This window comes from Stegodyphus dumicola, chromosome 7, assembly GCF_044657685.1.
Source record: "Stegodyphus dumicola isolate Sdum_Otavi_A_Nest chromosome 7, ASM4465768v1".
NCBI lineage: Eukaryota > Metazoa > Arthropoda > Arachnida > Araneae > Eresidae > Stegodyphus > Stegodyphus dumicola.
Genome location: NC_140774.1, coordinates 141,104,293 through 141,121,553, shown reverse-complemented (window position 1 = coordinate 141,121,553; position 17,261 = coordinate 141,104,293). Strand labels below are relative to the sequence as shown.

Sequence of the window (17,261 nt, the reverse complement as noted above, 5' to 3'; positions counted from 1 at the left end):
GGATCAGTTGGTAAACGTAAACAACAAGAACGGTTATAGAGAGTTCACAGCCCTATATTCCACTTTTCACCTGCATTGGCTTTGGGTCCTTATTAATGCAAAACAACACTCCTCTACATAGGAGTAAGCTGGTCGATGATTGCCAAGAGATTCATTCATGAAATGGCCAGCCAGTCAGTCATCTCCTCAACAGAAAGTCTAGATACGAAGCATTCAATAATAAGGCGGCTTCATAATGTGCCGAAATAGCTCAGTTGGGAGAGCGTTAGACTGAAGATCTAAAGGTCCCTGGTTCGATCCCGGGTTTCGGCAGAGCAATAATTCTCGGTAGTATAGTGGTGAGTATCCCCGCCTGTCACGCGGCAGACCGGGGTTCAATTCCCCGCCGGGGAGATGCTTTTTAAATTTTTCAATGTATTTCAACAGCATCATGTTTCACTTGTCTACTCACATAATATTTAAAACGGTGATAAAGTCATTATAATAAATAACAAATATATTCTTCTAATTTGCAACGTAGGTAAAATTTTTAAAAACAAAATTTCGTTAAGAATAAAATAGTTTTACTTCAAAATCGATGAAGAATTTGACAATCAGTAATTATGTAAAATTATTTTCACCTTAACCCTATAGAATATGTCTACGACGCTTTTCGGAGGGCAAATTCATCTCGTTATCCCCCTTTGAGAAGCAGGAGACGGGGACGCCTCAACAAAATCTTGTCCAGTACGCCGTCACGCTGTGTATGCGGTCTCCCTGTAGTAACAGGGGACCATACTGCCTGTTAGATTAATTTTCAGTAAAATAATACAAAGAGGATTTTAAAATTCCCTGGACTATGAGCTTTACTCACATTCATGAGTACACAATTACTACGTAATCATGAGTACATACTATATCCTTCATTTTCCAATCATATTATTATCCAAACAACCGTGAACGTTTCGATCTGAAAAATGCACCAAACGAACAGAAAATATATGCAGATCTTCCCAAATAAGTGCTGAGATAACCGGAGAAGGTTGTAGCAAGCAACAGAGAAATCATCGTATATATGAAAATTTGAAAGGCATTTTGAAGAAAGTTCCGAATGAGAATGTATAAAGTGTACAAGGTGCCTGTTTCGTAGCATTTTATCGAGCTGAATGTTATTAAATGTGTAATAAATAAGACGAATGTGTATTTTACTACTGAATAGATAGACATGTATAGGAAATTCTCCGACTTCAGATAAAGAATGTATTCAAAGTTACACTATATGTAAATAACAATAGCGAAATGTTTCATATACGTCATTTTCTTCATTTGATGCATTCCTTTTCCTGAATATTAGTTATCGGAAGTCGTATCAGTCCCACCTTCTTCGAATAATCAAATTTCTCTTGCATTAAACGCCCACGGTCGTCTACCTTTCCACTTTTTGTAGCTTTCCTCTACTATTTCATATTCTTTAATTAATATCTATCGACTCCAATTTCGCATCAAATATAAATAATACTTAATTAAAGAGTTCCATACCTGTGTAACGTTAGGAAATGATTGAAAGCACCATTAAATGAGTAATTTTAGGAAATGATTGTTACTGTGTTATTTCCTGTAATTCATGGATAATGATCACTAAAACAGTGACTGAAACACCGCAACAACATCTTACCCAGATATGCATTTCTGAATAATATCCAGGTTCACAAAAATAATCGCTGAAAGAAAAATGGAAATACTGAAACATCACCTTCTCAATAGAAAGTCTAGATGTGAAGCATTCAATAAAAAGGCGACTTGATAATGTGCCGAAATAGCGCAGTTGGGAGAGCGTTAGACTGAAGATCAAAAGGTCCCTGGTTCGATCCCGGGTTTCGGCAGAGCCATAATCCTCGGTAGTATAGTGGTGAGTATCCCCGCCTGTCACGCGGGAGACCGGGGTTCGATTCCCCGCCGGGGAGATGCTTTGTAAAGTATTTCAATATATTTCAACAGCATCATTTTTCTCTTGTGTACTCGCATAATATTTAAAATGGTGATAAAATCGTTATAATAAATAAAAAATAAATTCTTCTAATTTGCAATGAAAGAAAAATTTTTGAAAACAAGATTTCAGTAAGAATAAAATAGTTTTACTTCAAAATCGATGAAGAATTTAACAATCGGTAATTATGGAAAATTATTTTACTTCATATTCTCAGAAAACCGAATTCAATACGGTATGTTTCTTTAACTAAATATAAGATACTTTAACTAAAATTCTTTAAATTTCACCTGCAACTGACCTTCTACGCTTCTTTTCCCCACTCCAAAGAAAAAAATGTTAAAAAGAGCTATTGTTTCCGATTTCGATAAAATCACGCTAAAAATAGATGAAGATTTTTCCAACATATGCATTACCTTTCTCCGAAATTATGTAAATGCTTTTCCCAATGGAACGTAATTTAATCATTTGTAAGTTTAAAACTTTTAATACTAAAACTTTCTTTGCGATTTTGCATAATAACGTAGGTTTTGGGATTTCAGTTTTGTTCTTTTTACCTCCCTCAACTACAGTTAAGCATTGCCAGTTTAATCAGCTCTCATTATGTGTAAATATAATTTTACAGTTTGTATCTTGAATCTCAAAGGCAGTCATTGTTACACAAAAGAGACTATCATATCTGTGTAGCTGAAAACGTTCACAGAAGTTAAAGTAAAATCTAAATATGAAAAGCATTTTATAATCCTCAACTAAATCCTATGCTACTTTTACAGGTGTAAAAACAGCAGAAATATAGACAGTGCTTATGAAAAAAAAAAAAAAAAAAAAACCCTCATTCAGTAACCCATCTTGACGATTTCCTGAAGGACGCTACACATAAGAAAGGATCATATCTTATGAAGACTGCTGAGAAAAATGTCAAATTTATGAACATAATATATTTCCTTGAAAGCATTAGTTATGCCGAATATCAGCAAGACATAAGAGAAGTGTATTCTTCGTCTTGTTTAGATTTTAAATGTTGATGCTAGTCTAAGCATCTTCTTGACAGAGAAGTTATTAAATACAAGAAAAAAAGTAAATATAATGTGAATAAATATATATGTCCCAGAAGATTCGCACGATCACACATAAATACTAATTAGGCGATACAAAGAAACTAAGATGCTGAATATTTAGTATGATAAAATTTCAACAGTTTAATTTTGGAAATTAAACTTTTCACATAGATATATATATATATATATTCGAACGTTCAGAATCATTATGCAATGCAAAATATATTCTCCATAAAGGCATTACAAAACACAAATAAAGAAAAATGACAAGAAAATATATTTCAAAATGCATGACCACGAATCATACTTAGACACCATATTTGTGCGCATACTACACTAGCGTACACTCGCCCATTTGTATGCTCGGGCTTCTTCACGACATTCGCCGACTTTAAAATAAAATCACTAACCGCAAACATACGGATGACAGAAGGAGGTGGAGTATTGCTTGTAGATTAAAGGAAGGCTCATCTCAAGAGCAGGTGGTTACAGAGTTCAATGTAACAGCCAGAGTCGACTGAAATTTGTGTAACAGTTTCAGACCGAGATATCTGTGTCAAGAAGACCGGGATCCACAACGACGAATAACGTATATTATTAGGCATTTTCAGCGCGGACACAGAGTACTCCTTCAGGTGCACAGCTCTCACGTGAGCTGTTTGCTTCCACTGAAATACGAGTTTTATGGTCTAAAGTTGCCAAACGCCTTTATGAGGTAGGAGCGTATGCCGGAACACGCGCTCTTTGCGTCCTACTCACTGCAGCAATCAAGAGAGCGCGTTTAGCATAGTGCAGACAACATGCGCCTTGGAGTAGACTTCGGAAAATCACCGCGTTTTCCATGCATCAGAAGACATTCAGCCTGGACACTATTTCAGCGTACCTGTAACAAAAGAGAGCGTGGAAAACTTTAACATTCCTTCCTCATCAGGGAAAAGATCATTAGAGTGGTACAGGTGTAATGGTTCGGGCATTCGTTATGTTGGACCGCCGAACACCCCTGCATCTGCTTGACGAAAGCTCTCTCACTGATCTGAGGTGCAGAGAGGAAATCCTAAATCCTTATATTGGACTTTTCATGGGCCGCAGTTTGTGCCGGAGTCCTATTAATGGCGACAACGCTCATCCACATAGGGGTCAGTTGGTAAACGTAAACAACAAGAACGGTTATAGAGAGCTCACAGCCCTATATTCCACTTTTCACCTGCATTGGCTTTGGGTCCTTATTAATGCAAAACAACACTCCTCTACATAGGAGTAAGCTGGTCGATGATTGCCAAGAGATTCATTCATGAAATGGCCAGCCAGTCAGTCATCTTCTCAACAGAAAGTCTAGATACGAAGCATTCAATAATAAGGCGGCTTCATAATGTGCCGAAATAGCTCAGTTGGGAGAGCGTTAGACTGAAGATCTAAAGGTCCCTGGTTCGATCCCGGGTTTCGGCAGAGCAATAATTCTCGGTAGTATAGTGGTGAGTATCCCCGCCTGTCACGCGGCAGACCGGGGTTCGATTCCCCGCCGGGGAGATGCTTTTTAAAATATTTCAATGTATTTCAACAGCATCTTGTCTACTCACATAATATTTAAAACGGTGATAAAGTCATTATAATAAATAACAAATATATTCTTCTAATTTGCAACGTAGGTAAAATTTTTAAAAACAAAATTTCGTTAAGAATAAAATAGTTTTACTTCAAAATCGATGAAGAATTTGACAATCAGTAATTATGTAAAATTATTTTCACCTTAACCCTATAGAATATGTCTACGACGCTTTTCGGAGGGCAAATTCATCTCGTTATCCCCCTTTGAGAAGCAGGAGACGGGGACGCCTCAACAAAATCTTGTCCAGTACGCCGTCACGCTGTGTATGCGGTCTCCCTGTAGTAACAGCGGACCATACTGCCTGTTAGATTAATTTTCAGTAAAATAATACAAAGTGGATTTTAAAATTCCCTGGACTATGAGCTTTACTCACATTCATGAGTACACAATTACTACGTAATCATGAGTACATACTATATCCTTCATTTTCCAATCATATTATTATCCAAACAACCGTGAACGTTTCGATCTGAAAAATGCACCAAACGAACAGAAAATCTATGCAGATCTTCCCAAATAAGTGCTGAGATAACCGGAGAAGGTTGTAGCAAGCAACAGAGAAATCATCGTATATATGAAAATTTGAAAGGCATTTTGAAGAAAGTTCCGAATGAGAATGTATAAAGTGTACAAGGTGCCTGTTTCGTAGCATTTTATCGAGCTGAATGTTATTAAATGTGTAATAAATAAGACGAATGTGTATTTTACTACTGAATAGATAGACATGTATAGGAAATTCTCCGACTTCAGATAAAGAATGTATTCAAAGTTACACTATATGTAAATAAAAATAGCGAAATGTTTCATATACGTCATTTTCTTCATTTGATGCATTCCTTTTCCTGAATATTAGTTATCGGAAGTCGTATCAGTCCCACCTTCTTCGAATAATCAAATTTCTCTTGCATTAAACGCCCACGGTCGTCTGCCTTTCCACTTTTTGTAGCTTTCCTCTACTATTTCATATTCTTTAATTAATATCTATCGACTCCAATTTCGCATCAAATATAAATAATACTTAATTAAAGAGTTCCATACCTGTGTAACGTTAGGAAATGATTGAAAGCACCATTAAATGAGTAATTTTAGGAAATGATTGTTACTGTGTTATTTCCTGTAATTCATGGATAATGATCACTAAAACAGTGACTGAAACACCGCAACAACATCTTACCCAGATATGCATTTCTGAATAATATCCAGGTTCACAAAAATAATCGCTGAAAGAAAAATGGAAATACTGAAACATCACCTTCTCAATAGAAAGTCTAGATGTGAAGCATTCAATAAAAAGGCGACTTGATAATGTGCCGAAATAGCGCAGTTGGGAGAGCGTTAGACTGAAGATCGAAAGGTCCCTGGTTCGATCCCGGGTTTCGGCAGAGCCATAATCCTCGGTAGTATAGTGGTGAGTATCCCCGCCTGTCACGCGGGAGACCGGGGTTCGATTCCCCGCCGGGGAGATGTTTTGTAAAATATTTCAATATATTTTAACAGCATCATTTTTCTCTTGTGTACTCGCATAATATTTAAAATGGTGATAAAATCGTTATAATAAATAAAAAATAAATTCTTCTAATTTTCAATGAAAGAAAAATTTTTGAAAACAAGAGTTCAGTAAGAATAAAATAGTTTTACTTCAAAATCGATGAAGAATTTAACAATCGGTAAGTATGGAAAATTATTTTACTTCATATTCTCAGAAAACCGAATTCAATACGGTATGTTTCTTTAACTAAATATAAGATACTTTAACTAAAATTCTTTAAATTTCACCTGCAACTGACCTTCTACGCTTCTTTTCCCCACTCCAAAGAAAAAAATGTTAAAAAGAGCTATTGTTTCCGATTTCGATAAAATCACGCTAAAAATAGATGAAGATTTTTCCAACATATGCATTACCTTTCTCCGAAATTATGTAAATGCTTTTCCCAATGGAACGTAATTTAATCATTTGTAAGTTTAAAACTTTTAATACTAAAACTTTCTTTGCGATTTTGCATAATAACGTAGGTTTTGGGATTTCAGTTTTGTTCTTTTTACCTCCCTCAACTACAGTTAAGCATTGCCAGTTTAATCAGCTCTCATTATGTGTAAATATAATTTTACAGTTTGTATCTTGAATCTCAAAGGCAGTCATTGTTACACAAAAGAGACTATCATATCTGTGTAGCTGAAAACGTTCACAGAAGTTAAAGTAAAATCTAAATATGAAAAGCATTTTATAATCCTCAACTAAATCCTATGCTACTTTTACAGGTGTAAAAACAGCAGAAATATAGACAGTGCTTACGAAAAAAAAAAAAAAAAAACCCTCATTCAGTAACCCATCTTGACGATTTCCTGAAGGACGCTACACATAAGAAAGGATCATATCTTATGAAGACTGCTGAGAAAAATGTCAAATTTATGAACATAATATATTTGCTTGAAAGCATTAGTTATGCCGAATATCAGCAAGACATAAGAGAAGTGTATTCTTCGTCTTGTTTAGATTTTAAATGTTGATGCTAGTCTAAGCATCTTCTTGACAGAGAAGTTATTAAATACAAGAAAAAAAGTAAATATAATGTGAATAAATATATATGTCCCAGAAGATTCGCACGATCACACATAAATACTAATTAGGCGATACAAAGAAACTAAGATGCTGAATATTTAGTATGATAAAATTTCAACAGTTTAATTTTGGAAATTAAACTTTCCACATAGATATATATATATATATATTCGAACGTTCAGAATCATTATGCAATGCAAAATATATTCTCCATAAAGGCATTACAAAACACAAATAAAGAAAAATGACAAGAAAAATATATTTCAAAATGCATGACCACGAATCATACTTAGACACCATATTTGTGCGCATACTACACTAGCGTACACTCGCCCATTTGTATGCTCGGGCTTCTTCACGACATTCGCCGACTTTAAAATAAAATCACTAACCGCAAACATACGGATGACAGAAGGAGGTGGAGTATTGCTTGTAGATTACAGGAAGGCTCATCTCAAGAGCAGGTGGTTACAGAGTTCAATGTAACAGCCAGAGTCGACTGAAATTTGTGTAACAGTTTCAGACCGAGATATCTGTGTCAAGAAGACCGGGATCCACAACGACGAATAACGTATATTATTAGGCATTTTCAGCGCGGACACAGAGTACTGCTTCAGGTGCACAGCTCTCACGTGAGCTGTTTGCTTCCACTGAAATACGAGTTTTATGGTCTAAAGTTGCCAAACGCCTTTATGAGGTAGGAGCGTATGCCGGAACACGCGCTCTTTGCGTCCTACTCACTGCAGCGATCAAGAGAGCGCGTTTAGCATAGTGCAGACAAGACGCGCCTTGGAGTAGACTTCGGAAAATCACCGCGTTTTCCATGCATCAGAAGACATTCAGCCTGGACACTATTTCAGCGTACCTGTAACAAAAGAGAGCGTGGAAAACTTTAACATTCCTTCCTCATCAGGGAAAAGATCATTAGAGTGGTACAGGTGTAATGGTTCGGGCATTCGTTATGTTGGACCGCCGAACACCCCTGCATCTGCTTGACGAAAGCTCTCTCACTGATCTGAGGTGCAGAGAGGAAATCCTAAATCCTTATGTTGGACTTTTCATGGGCCGCAGTTTGTGCCGGAGTCCTCTTAATGGCGACAACGCTCATCCACATAGGGATCAGTTGGTAAACGTAAACAACAAGAACGGTTATAGAGAGTTCACAGCCCTATATTCCACTTTTCACCTGCATTGGCTTTGGGTCCTTATTAATGCAAAACAACACTCCTCTACATAGGAGTAAGCTGGTCGATGATTGCCAAGAGATTCATTCATGAAATGGCCAGCCAGTCAGTCATCTTCTCAACAGAAAGTCTAGATACGAAGCATTCAATAATAAGGCGGCTTCATAATGTGCCGAAATAGCTCAGTTGGGAGAGCGTTAGACTGAAGATCTAAAGGTCCCTGGTTCGATCCCGGGTTTCGGCAGAGCAATAATTCTCGGTAGTATAGTGGTGAGTATCCCCGCCTGTCACGAGGCAGACCGGGGTTCGATTCCCCGCCGGGGAGATGCTTTTTAAAATATTTCAATGTATTTCAACAGCATCTTGTCTACTCACATAATATTTAAAACGGTGATAAAGTCATTATAATAAATAACAAATATATTCTTCTAATTTGCAACGTAGGTAAAATTTTTAAAAACAAAATTTCGTTAAGAAAAAAATAGTTTTACTTCAAAATCGATGAAGAATTTGACAATCAGTAATTATGTAAAATTATTTTCACCTTAACCCTATAGAATATGTCTACGACGCTTTTCGGAGGGCAAATTCATCTCGTTATCCCCCTTTGAGAAGCAGGAGACGGGGACGCCTCAACAAAATCTTGTCCAGTACGCCGTCACGCTGTGTATGCGGTCTCCCTGTAGTAACAGCGGACCATACTGCCTGTTAGATTAATTTTCAGTAAAATAATACAAAGTGGATTTTAAAATTCCCTGGACTATGAGCTTTACTCACATTCATGAGTACACAATTACTACGTAATCATGAGTACATACTATATCCTTCATTTTCCAATCATATTATTATCCAAACAACCGTGAACGTTTCGATCTGAAAAATGCACCAAACGAACAGAAAATCTATGCAGATCTTCCCAAATAAGTGCTGAGATAACCGGAGAAGGTTGTAGCAAGCAACAGAGAAATCATCGTATATATGAAAATTTGAAAGGCATTTTGAAGAAAGTTCCGAATGAGAATGTATAAAGTGTACAAGGTGCCTGTTTCGTAGCATTTTATCGAGCTGAATGTTATTAAATGTGTAATAAATAAGACGAATGTGTATTTTACTACTGAATAGATAGACATGTATAGGAAATTCTCCGACTTCAGATAAAGAATGTATTCAAAGTTACACTATATGTAAATAAAAATAGCGAAATGTTTCATATACGTCATTTTCTTCATTTGATGCATTCCTTTTCCTGAATATTAGTTATCGGAAGTCGTATCAGTCCCACCTTCTTCGAATAATCAAATTTCTCTTGCATTAAACGCCCACGGTCGTCTGCCTTTCCACTTTTTGTAGCTTTCCTCTACTATTTCATATTCTTTAATTAATATCTATCGACTCCAATTTCGCATCAAATATAAATAATACTTAATTAAAGAGTTCCATACCTGTGTAACGTTAGGAAATGATTGAAAGCACCATTAAATGAGTAATTTTAGGAAATGATTGTTACTGTGTTATTTCCTGTAATTCATGGATAATGATCACTAAAACAGTGACTGAAACACCGCAACAACATCTTACCCTGATATGCATTTCTGAATAATATCCAGGTTCACAAAAATAATCGCTGAAAGAAAAATGGAAATACTGAAACATCACCTTCTCAATAGAAAGTCTAGATGTGAAGCATTCAATAAAAAGGCGACTTGATAATGTGCCGAAATAGCGCAGTTGGGAGAGCGTTAGACTGAAGATCGAAAGGTCCCTGGTTCGATCCCGGGTTTCGGCAGAGCCATAATCCTCGATAGTATAGTGGTGAGTATCCCCGCCTGTCACGCGGGAGACCGGGGTTCGATTCCCCGCCGGGGAGATGTTTTGTAAAATATTTCAATATATTTTAACAGCATCATTTTTCTCTTGTGTACTCGCATAATATTTAAAATGGTGATAAAATCGTTATAATAAATAAAAAATAAATTCTTCTAATTTTCAATGAAAGAAAAATTTTTGAAAACAAGATTTCAGTAAGAATAAAATAGTTTTACTTCAAAATCGATGAAGAATTTAACAATCGGTAAGTATGGAAAATTATTTTACTTCATATTCTCAGAAAACCGAATTCAATACGGTATGTTTCTTTAACTAAATATAAGATACTTTAACTAAAATTCTTTAAATTTCACCTGCAACTGACCTTCTACGCTTCTTTTCCCCACTCCAAAGAAAAAAATGTTAAAAAGAGCTATTGTTTCCGATTTCGATAAAATCACGCTAAAAATAGATGAAGATTTTTCCAACATATGCATTACCTTTCTCCGAAATTATGTAAATGCTTTTCCCAATGGAACGTAATTTAATCATTTGTAATTTTAAAACTTTTAATACTAAAACTTTCTTTGCGATTTTGCATAATAACGTAGGTTTTGGGATTTCAGTTTTGTTCTTTTTACCTCCCTCAACTACAGTTAAGCATTGCCAGTTTAATCAGCTCTCATTATGTGTAAATATAATTTTACAGTTTGTATCTTGAATCTCAAAGGCAGTCATTGTTACACAAAAGAGACTATCATATCTGTGTAGCTGAAAACGTTCACAGAAGTTAAAGTAAAATCTAAATATGAAAAGCATTTTATAATCCTCAACTAAATCCTATGCTACTTTTACAGGTGTAAAAACAGCAGAAATATAGACAGTGCTTATGAAAAAAAAAAAAAAAAAAAACCCTCATTCAGTAACCCATCTTGACGATTTCCTGAAGGACGCTACACATAAGAAAGGATCATATCTTATGAAGACTGCTGAGAAAAATGTCAAATTTATGAACATAATATATTTGCTTGAAAGCATTAGTTATGCCGAATATCAGCAAGACATAAGAGAAGTGTATTCTTCGTCTTGTTTAGATTTTAAATGTTGATGCTAGTCTAAGCATCTTCTTGACAGAGAAGTTATTAAATACAAGAAAAAAAGTAAATATAATGTGAATAAATATATATGTCCCAGAAGATTCGCACGATCACACATAAATACTAATTAGGCGATACAAAGAAACTAAGATGCTGAATATTTAGTATGATAAAATTTCAACAATTTAATTTTGGAAATTAAACTTTTCACATAGATATATATATATATATATTCGAACGTTCAGAATCATTATGCAATGCAAAATATATTCTCCATAAAGGCATTACAAAACACAAATAAAGAAAAATGACAAGAAAATATATTTCAAAATGCATGACCACGAATCATACTTAGACACCATATTTGTGCGCATACTACACTAGCGTACACTCGCCCATTTGTATGCTCGGGCTTCTTCACGACATTCGCCGACTTTAAAATAAAATCACTAACCGCAAACATACGGATGACAGAAGGAGGTGGAGTATTGCTTGTAGATTACAGGAAGGCTCATCTCAAGAGCAGGTGGTTACAGAGTTCAATGTAACAGCCAGAGTCGACTGAAATTTGTGTAACAGTTTCAGACCGAGATATCTGTGTCAAGAAGACCGGGATCCACAACGACGAATAACGTATATTATTAGGCATTTTCAGCGCGGACACAGAGTACTGCTTCAGGTGCACAGCTCTCACGTGAGCTGTTTGCTTCCACTGAAATACGAGTTTTATGGTCTAAAGTTGCCAAACGCCTTTATGAGGTAGGAGCGTATGCCGGAACACGCGCTCTTTGCGTCCTACTCACTGCAGCGATCAAGAGAGCGCGTTTAGCATAGTGCAGACAAGAAGCGCCTTGGAGTAGACTTCGGAAAATCACCGCGTTTTCCATGCATCAGAAGACATTCAGCCTGGACACTATTTCAGCGTACCTGTAACAAAAGAGAGCGTGGAAAACTTTAACATTCCTTCCTCATCAGGGAAAAGATCATTAGAGTGGTACAGGTGTAATGGTTCGGGCATTCGTTATGTTGGACCGCCGAACACCCCTGCATCTGCTTGACGAAAGCTCTCTCACTGATCTGAGGTGCAGAGAGGAAATCCTAAATCCTTATGTTGGACTTTTCATGGGCCGCAGTTTGTGCCGGAGTCCTCTTAATGGCGACAACGCTCATCCACATAGGGATCAGTTGGTAAACGTAAACAACAAGAACGGTTATAGAGAGTTCACAGCCCTATATTCCACTTTTCACCTGCATTGGCTTTGGGTCCTTATTAATGCAAAACAACACTCCTCTACATAGGAGTAAGCTGGTCGATGATTGCCAAGAGATTCATTCATGAAATGGCCAGCCAGTCAGTCATCTTCTCAACAGAAAGTCTAGATACGAAGCATTCAATAATAAGGCGGCTTCATAATGTGCCGAAATAGCTCAGTTGGGAGAGCGTTAGACTGAAGATCTAAAGGTCCCTGGTTCGATCCCGGGTTTCGGCAGAGCAATAATTCTCGGTAGTATAGTGGTGAGTATCCCCGCCTGTCACGCGGCAGACCGGGGTTCGATTCCCCGCCGGGGAGATGCTTTTTAAAATATTTCAATGTATTTCAACAGCATCTTGTCTACTCACATAATATTTAAAACGGTGATAAAGTCATTATAATAAATAACAAATATATTCTTCTAATTTGCAACGTAGGTAAAATTTTTAAAAACAAAATTTCGTTAAGAAAAAAATAGTTTTACTTCAAAATCGATGAAGAATTTGACAATCAGTAATTATGTAAAATTATTTTCACCTTAACCCTATAGAATATGTCTACGACGCTTTTCGGAGGGCAAATTCATCTCGTTATCCCCCTTTGAGAAGCAGGAGACGGGGACGCCTCAACAAAATCTTGTCCAGTACGCCGTCACGCTGTGTATGCGGTCTCCCTGTAGTAACAGCGGACCATACTGCCTGTTAGATTAATTTTCAGTAAAATAATACAAAGTGGATTTTAAAATTCCCTGGACTATGAGCTTTACTCACATTCATGAGTACACAATTACTACGTAATCATGAGTACATACTATATCCTTCATTTTCCAATCATATTATTATCCAAACAACCGTGAACGTTTCGATCTGAAAAATGCACCAAACGAACAGAAAATCTATGCAGATCTTCCCAAATAAGTGCTGAGATAACCGGAGAAGGTTGTAGCAAGCAACAGAGAAATCATCGTATATATGAAAATTTGAAAGGCATTTTGAAGAAAGTTCCGAATGAGAATGTATAAAGTGTACAAGGTGCCTGTTTCGTAGCATTTTATCGAGCTGAATGTTATTAAATGTGTAATAAATAAGACGAATGTGTATTTTACTACTGAATAGATAGACATGTATAGGAAATTCTCCGACTTCAGATAAAGAATGTATTCAAAGTTACACTATATGTAAATAAAAATAGCGAAATGTTTCATATACGTCATTTTCTTCATTTGATGCATTCCTTTTCCTGAATATTAGTTATCGGAAGTCGTATCAGTCCCACCTTCTTCGAATAATCAAATTTCTCTTGCATTAAACGCCCACGGTCGTCTGCCTTTCCACTTTTTGTAACTTTCCTCTACTATTTCATATTCTTTAATTAATATCTATCGACTCCAATTTCGCATCAAATATAAATAATACTTAATTAAAGAGTTCCATACCTGTGTAACGTTAGGAAATGATTGAAAGCACCATTAAATGAGTAATTTTAGGAAATGATTGTTACTGTGTTATTTCCTGTAATTCATGGATAATGATCACTAAAACAGTGACTGAAACACCGCAACAACATCTTACCCTGATATGCATTTCTGAATAATATCCAGGTTCACAAAAATAATCGCTGAAAGAAAAATGGAAATACTGAAACATCACCTTCTCAATAGAAAGTCTAGATGTGAAGCATTCAATAAAAAGGCGACTTGATAATGTGCCGAAATAGCGCAGTTGGGAGAGCGTTAGACTGAAGATCGAAAGGTCCCTGGTTCGATCCCGGGTTTCGGCAGAGCCATAATCCTCGATAGTATAGTGGTGAGTATCCCCGCCTGTCACGCGGGAGACCGGGGTTCGATTCCCCGCCGGGGAGATGTTTTGTAAAATATTTCAATATATTTTAACAGCATCATTTTTCTCTTGTGTACTCGCATAATATTTAAAATGGTGATAAAATCGTTATAATAAATAAAAAATAAATTCTTCTAATTTTCAATGAAAGAAAAATTTTTGAAAACAAGATTTCAGTAAGAATAAAATAGTTTTACTTCAAAATCGATGAAGAATTTAACAATCGGTAAGTATGGAAAATTATTTTACTTCATATTCTCAGAAAACCGAATTCAATACGGTATGTTTCTTTAACTAAATATAAGATACTTTAACTAAAATTCTTTAAATTTCACCTGCAACTGACCTTCTACGCTTCTTTTCCCCACTCCAAAGAAAAAAATGTTAAAAAGAGCTATTGTTTCCGATTTCGATAAAATCACGCTAAAAATAGATGAAGATTTTTCCAACATATGCATTACCTTTCTCCGAAATTATGTAAATGCTTTTCCCAATGGAACGTAATTTAATCATTTGTAATTTTAAAACTTTTAATACTAAAACTTTCTTTGCGATTTTGCATAATAACGTAGGTTTTGGGATTTCAGTTTTGTTCTTTTTACCTCCCTCAACTACAGTTAAGCATTGCCAGTTTAATCAGCTCTCATTATGTGTAAATATAATTTTACAGTTTGTATCTTGAATCTCAAAGGCAGTCATTGTTACACAAAAGAGACTATCATATCTGTGTAGCTGAAAACGTTCACAGAAGTTAAAGTAAAATCTAAATATGAAAAGCATTTTATAATCCTCAACTAAATCCTATGCTACTTTTACAGGTGTAAAAACAGCAGAAATATAGACAGTGCTTATGAAAAAAAAAAAAAAAAAAAACCCTCATTCAGTAACCCATCTTGACGATTTCCTGAAGGACGCTACACATAAGAAAGGATCATATCTTATGAAGACTGCTGAGAAAAATGTCAAATTTATGAACATAATATATTTGCTTGAAAGCATTAGTTATGCCGAATATCAGCAAGACATAAGAGAAGTGTATTCTTCGTCTTGTTTAGATTTTAAATGTTGATGCTAGTCTAAGCATCTTCTTGACAGAGAAGTTATTAAATACAAGAAAAAAAGTAAATATAATGTGAATAAATATATATGTCCCAGAAGATTCGCACGATCACACATAAATACTAATTAGGCGATACAAAGAAACTAAGATGCTGAATATTTAGTATGATAAAATTTCAACAATTTAATTTTGGAAATTAAACTTTTCACATAGATATATATATATATATATTCGAACGTTCAGAATCATTATGCAATGCAAAATATATTCTCCATAAAGGCATTACAAAACACAAATAAAGAAAAATGACAAGAAAATATATTTCAAAATGCATGACCACGAATCATACTTAGACACCATATTTGTGCGCATACTACACTAGCGTACACTCGCCCATTTGTATGCTCGGGCTTCTTCACGACATTCGCCGACTTTAAAATAAAATCACTAACCGCAAACATACGGATGACAGAAGGAGGTGGAGTATTGCTTGTAGATTACAGGAAGGCTCATCTCAAGAGCAGGTGGTTACAGAGTTCAATGTAACAGCCAGAGTCGACTGAAATTTGTGTAACAGTTTCAGACCGAGATATCTGTGTCAAGAAGACCGGGATCCACAACGACGAATAACGTATATTATTAGGCATTTTCAGCGCGGACACAGAGTACTGCTTCAGGTGCACAGCTCTCACGTGAGCTGTTTGCTTCCACTGAAATACGAGTTTTATGGTCTAAAGTTGCCAAACGCCTTTATGAGGTAGGAGCGTATGCCGGAACACGCGCTCTTTGCGTCCTACTCACTGCAGCGATCAAGAGAGCGCGTTTAGCATAGTGCAGACAAGAAGCGCCTTGGAGTAGACTTCGGAAAATCACCGCGTTTTCCATGCATCAGAAGACATTCAGCCTGGACACTATTTCAGCGTACCTGTAACAAAAGAGAGCGTGGAAAACTTTAACATTCCTTCCTCATCAGGGAAAAGATCATTAGAGTGGTACAGGTGTAATGGTTCGGGCATTCGTTATGTTGGACCGCCGAACACCCCTGCATCTGCTTGACGAAAGCTCTCTCACTGATCTGAGGTGCAGAGAGGAAATCCTAAATCCTTATGTTGGACTTTTCATGGGCCGCAGTTTGTGCCGGAGTCCTCTTAATGGCGACAACGCTCATCCACATAGGGATCAGTTGGTAAACGTAAACAACAAGAACGGTTATAGAGAGTTCACAGCCCTATATTCCACTTTTCACCTGCATTGGCTTTGGGTCCTTATTAATGCAAAACAACACTCCTCTACATAGGAGTAAGCTGGTCGATGATTGCCAAGAGATTCATTCATGAAATGGCCAGCCAGTCAGTCATCTTCTCAACAGAAAGTCTAGATACGAAGCATTCAATAATAAGGCGGCTTCATAATGTGCCGAAATAGCTCAGTTGGGAGAGCGTTAGACTGAAGATCTAAAGGTCCCTGGTTCGATCCCGGGTTTCGGCAGAGCAATAATTCTCGGTAGTATAGTGGTGAGTATCCCCGCCTGTCACGCGGCAGACCGGGGTTCGATTCCCCGCCGGGGAGATGCTTTTTAAAATATTTCAATGTATTTCAACAGCATCTTGTCTACTCACATAATATTTAAAACGGTGATAAAGTCATTATAATAAATAACAAATATATTCTTCTAATTTGCAACGTAGGTAAAATTTTTAAAAACAAAATTTCGTTAAGAAAAAAATAGTTTTACTTCAAAATCGATGAAGAATTTGACAATCAGTAATTATGTAAAATTATTTTCACCTTAACCCTATAGAATATGTCTACGACGCTTTTCGGAGGGCAAAT

General features: G+C 36.3%; 1 protein-coding gene and 11 non-coding genes across 12 annotated transcripts in view; 11 read left to right on the top strand and 1 right to left on the bottom strand.

Annotated features, from left to right (window-relative positions):
* Positions 1–17,261, bottom strand: part of LOC118195034 (menorin-like) — a 248,185-nt gene that overhangs the window by 157,256 nt on the left and 73,668 nt on the right. The window lies entirely within an intron of this gene.
* On the top strand, positions 240–312 carry TRNAF-GAA (transfer RNA phenylalanine (anticodon GAA)). Its single transcript has one exon. It is a non-coding gene; the product is annotated as a tRNA-Phe (tRNA).
* On the top strand, positions 1,790–1,862 carry TRNAF-GAA (transfer RNA phenylalanine (anticodon GAA)). Its single transcript has one exon. It is a non-coding gene; the product is annotated as a tRNA-Phe (tRNA).
* On the top strand, positions 1,872–1,943 carry TRNAD-GUC (transfer RNA aspartic acid (anticodon GUC)). Its single transcript has one exon. It is a non-coding gene; the product is annotated as a tRNA-Asp (tRNA).
* On the top strand, positions 4,398–4,470 carry TRNAF-GAA (transfer RNA phenylalanine (anticodon GAA)). Its single transcript has one exon. It is a non-coding gene; the product is annotated as a tRNA-Phe (tRNA).
* On the top strand, positions 5,940–6,012 carry TRNAF-GAA (transfer RNA phenylalanine (anticodon GAA)). Its single transcript has one exon. It is a non-coding gene; the product is annotated as a tRNA-Phe (tRNA).
* TRNAD-GUC (transfer RNA aspartic acid (anticodon GUC)) lies at positions 6,022–6,093 on the top strand. The gene has a single exon. It is a non-coding gene; the product is annotated as a tRNA-Asp (tRNA).
* Positions 8,546–8,618, top strand: TRNAF-GAA (transfer RNA phenylalanine (anticodon GAA)). The gene has a single exon. It is a non-coding gene; the product is annotated as a tRNA-Phe (tRNA).
* TRNAF-GAA (transfer RNA phenylalanine (anticodon GAA)) lies at positions 10,088–10,160 on the top strand. Its single transcript has one exon. It is a non-coding gene; the product is annotated as a tRNA-Phe (tRNA).
* TRNAF-GAA (transfer RNA phenylalanine (anticodon GAA)) lies at positions 12,695–12,767 on the top strand. Its single transcript has one exon. It is a non-coding gene; the product is annotated as a tRNA-Phe (tRNA).
* Positions 14,237–14,309, top strand: TRNAF-GAA (transfer RNA phenylalanine (anticodon GAA)). The gene has a single exon. It is a non-coding gene; the product is annotated as a tRNA-Phe (tRNA).
* On the top strand, positions 16,844–16,916 carry TRNAF-GAA (transfer RNA phenylalanine (anticodon GAA)). Its single transcript has one exon. It is a non-coding gene; the product is annotated as a tRNA-Phe (tRNA).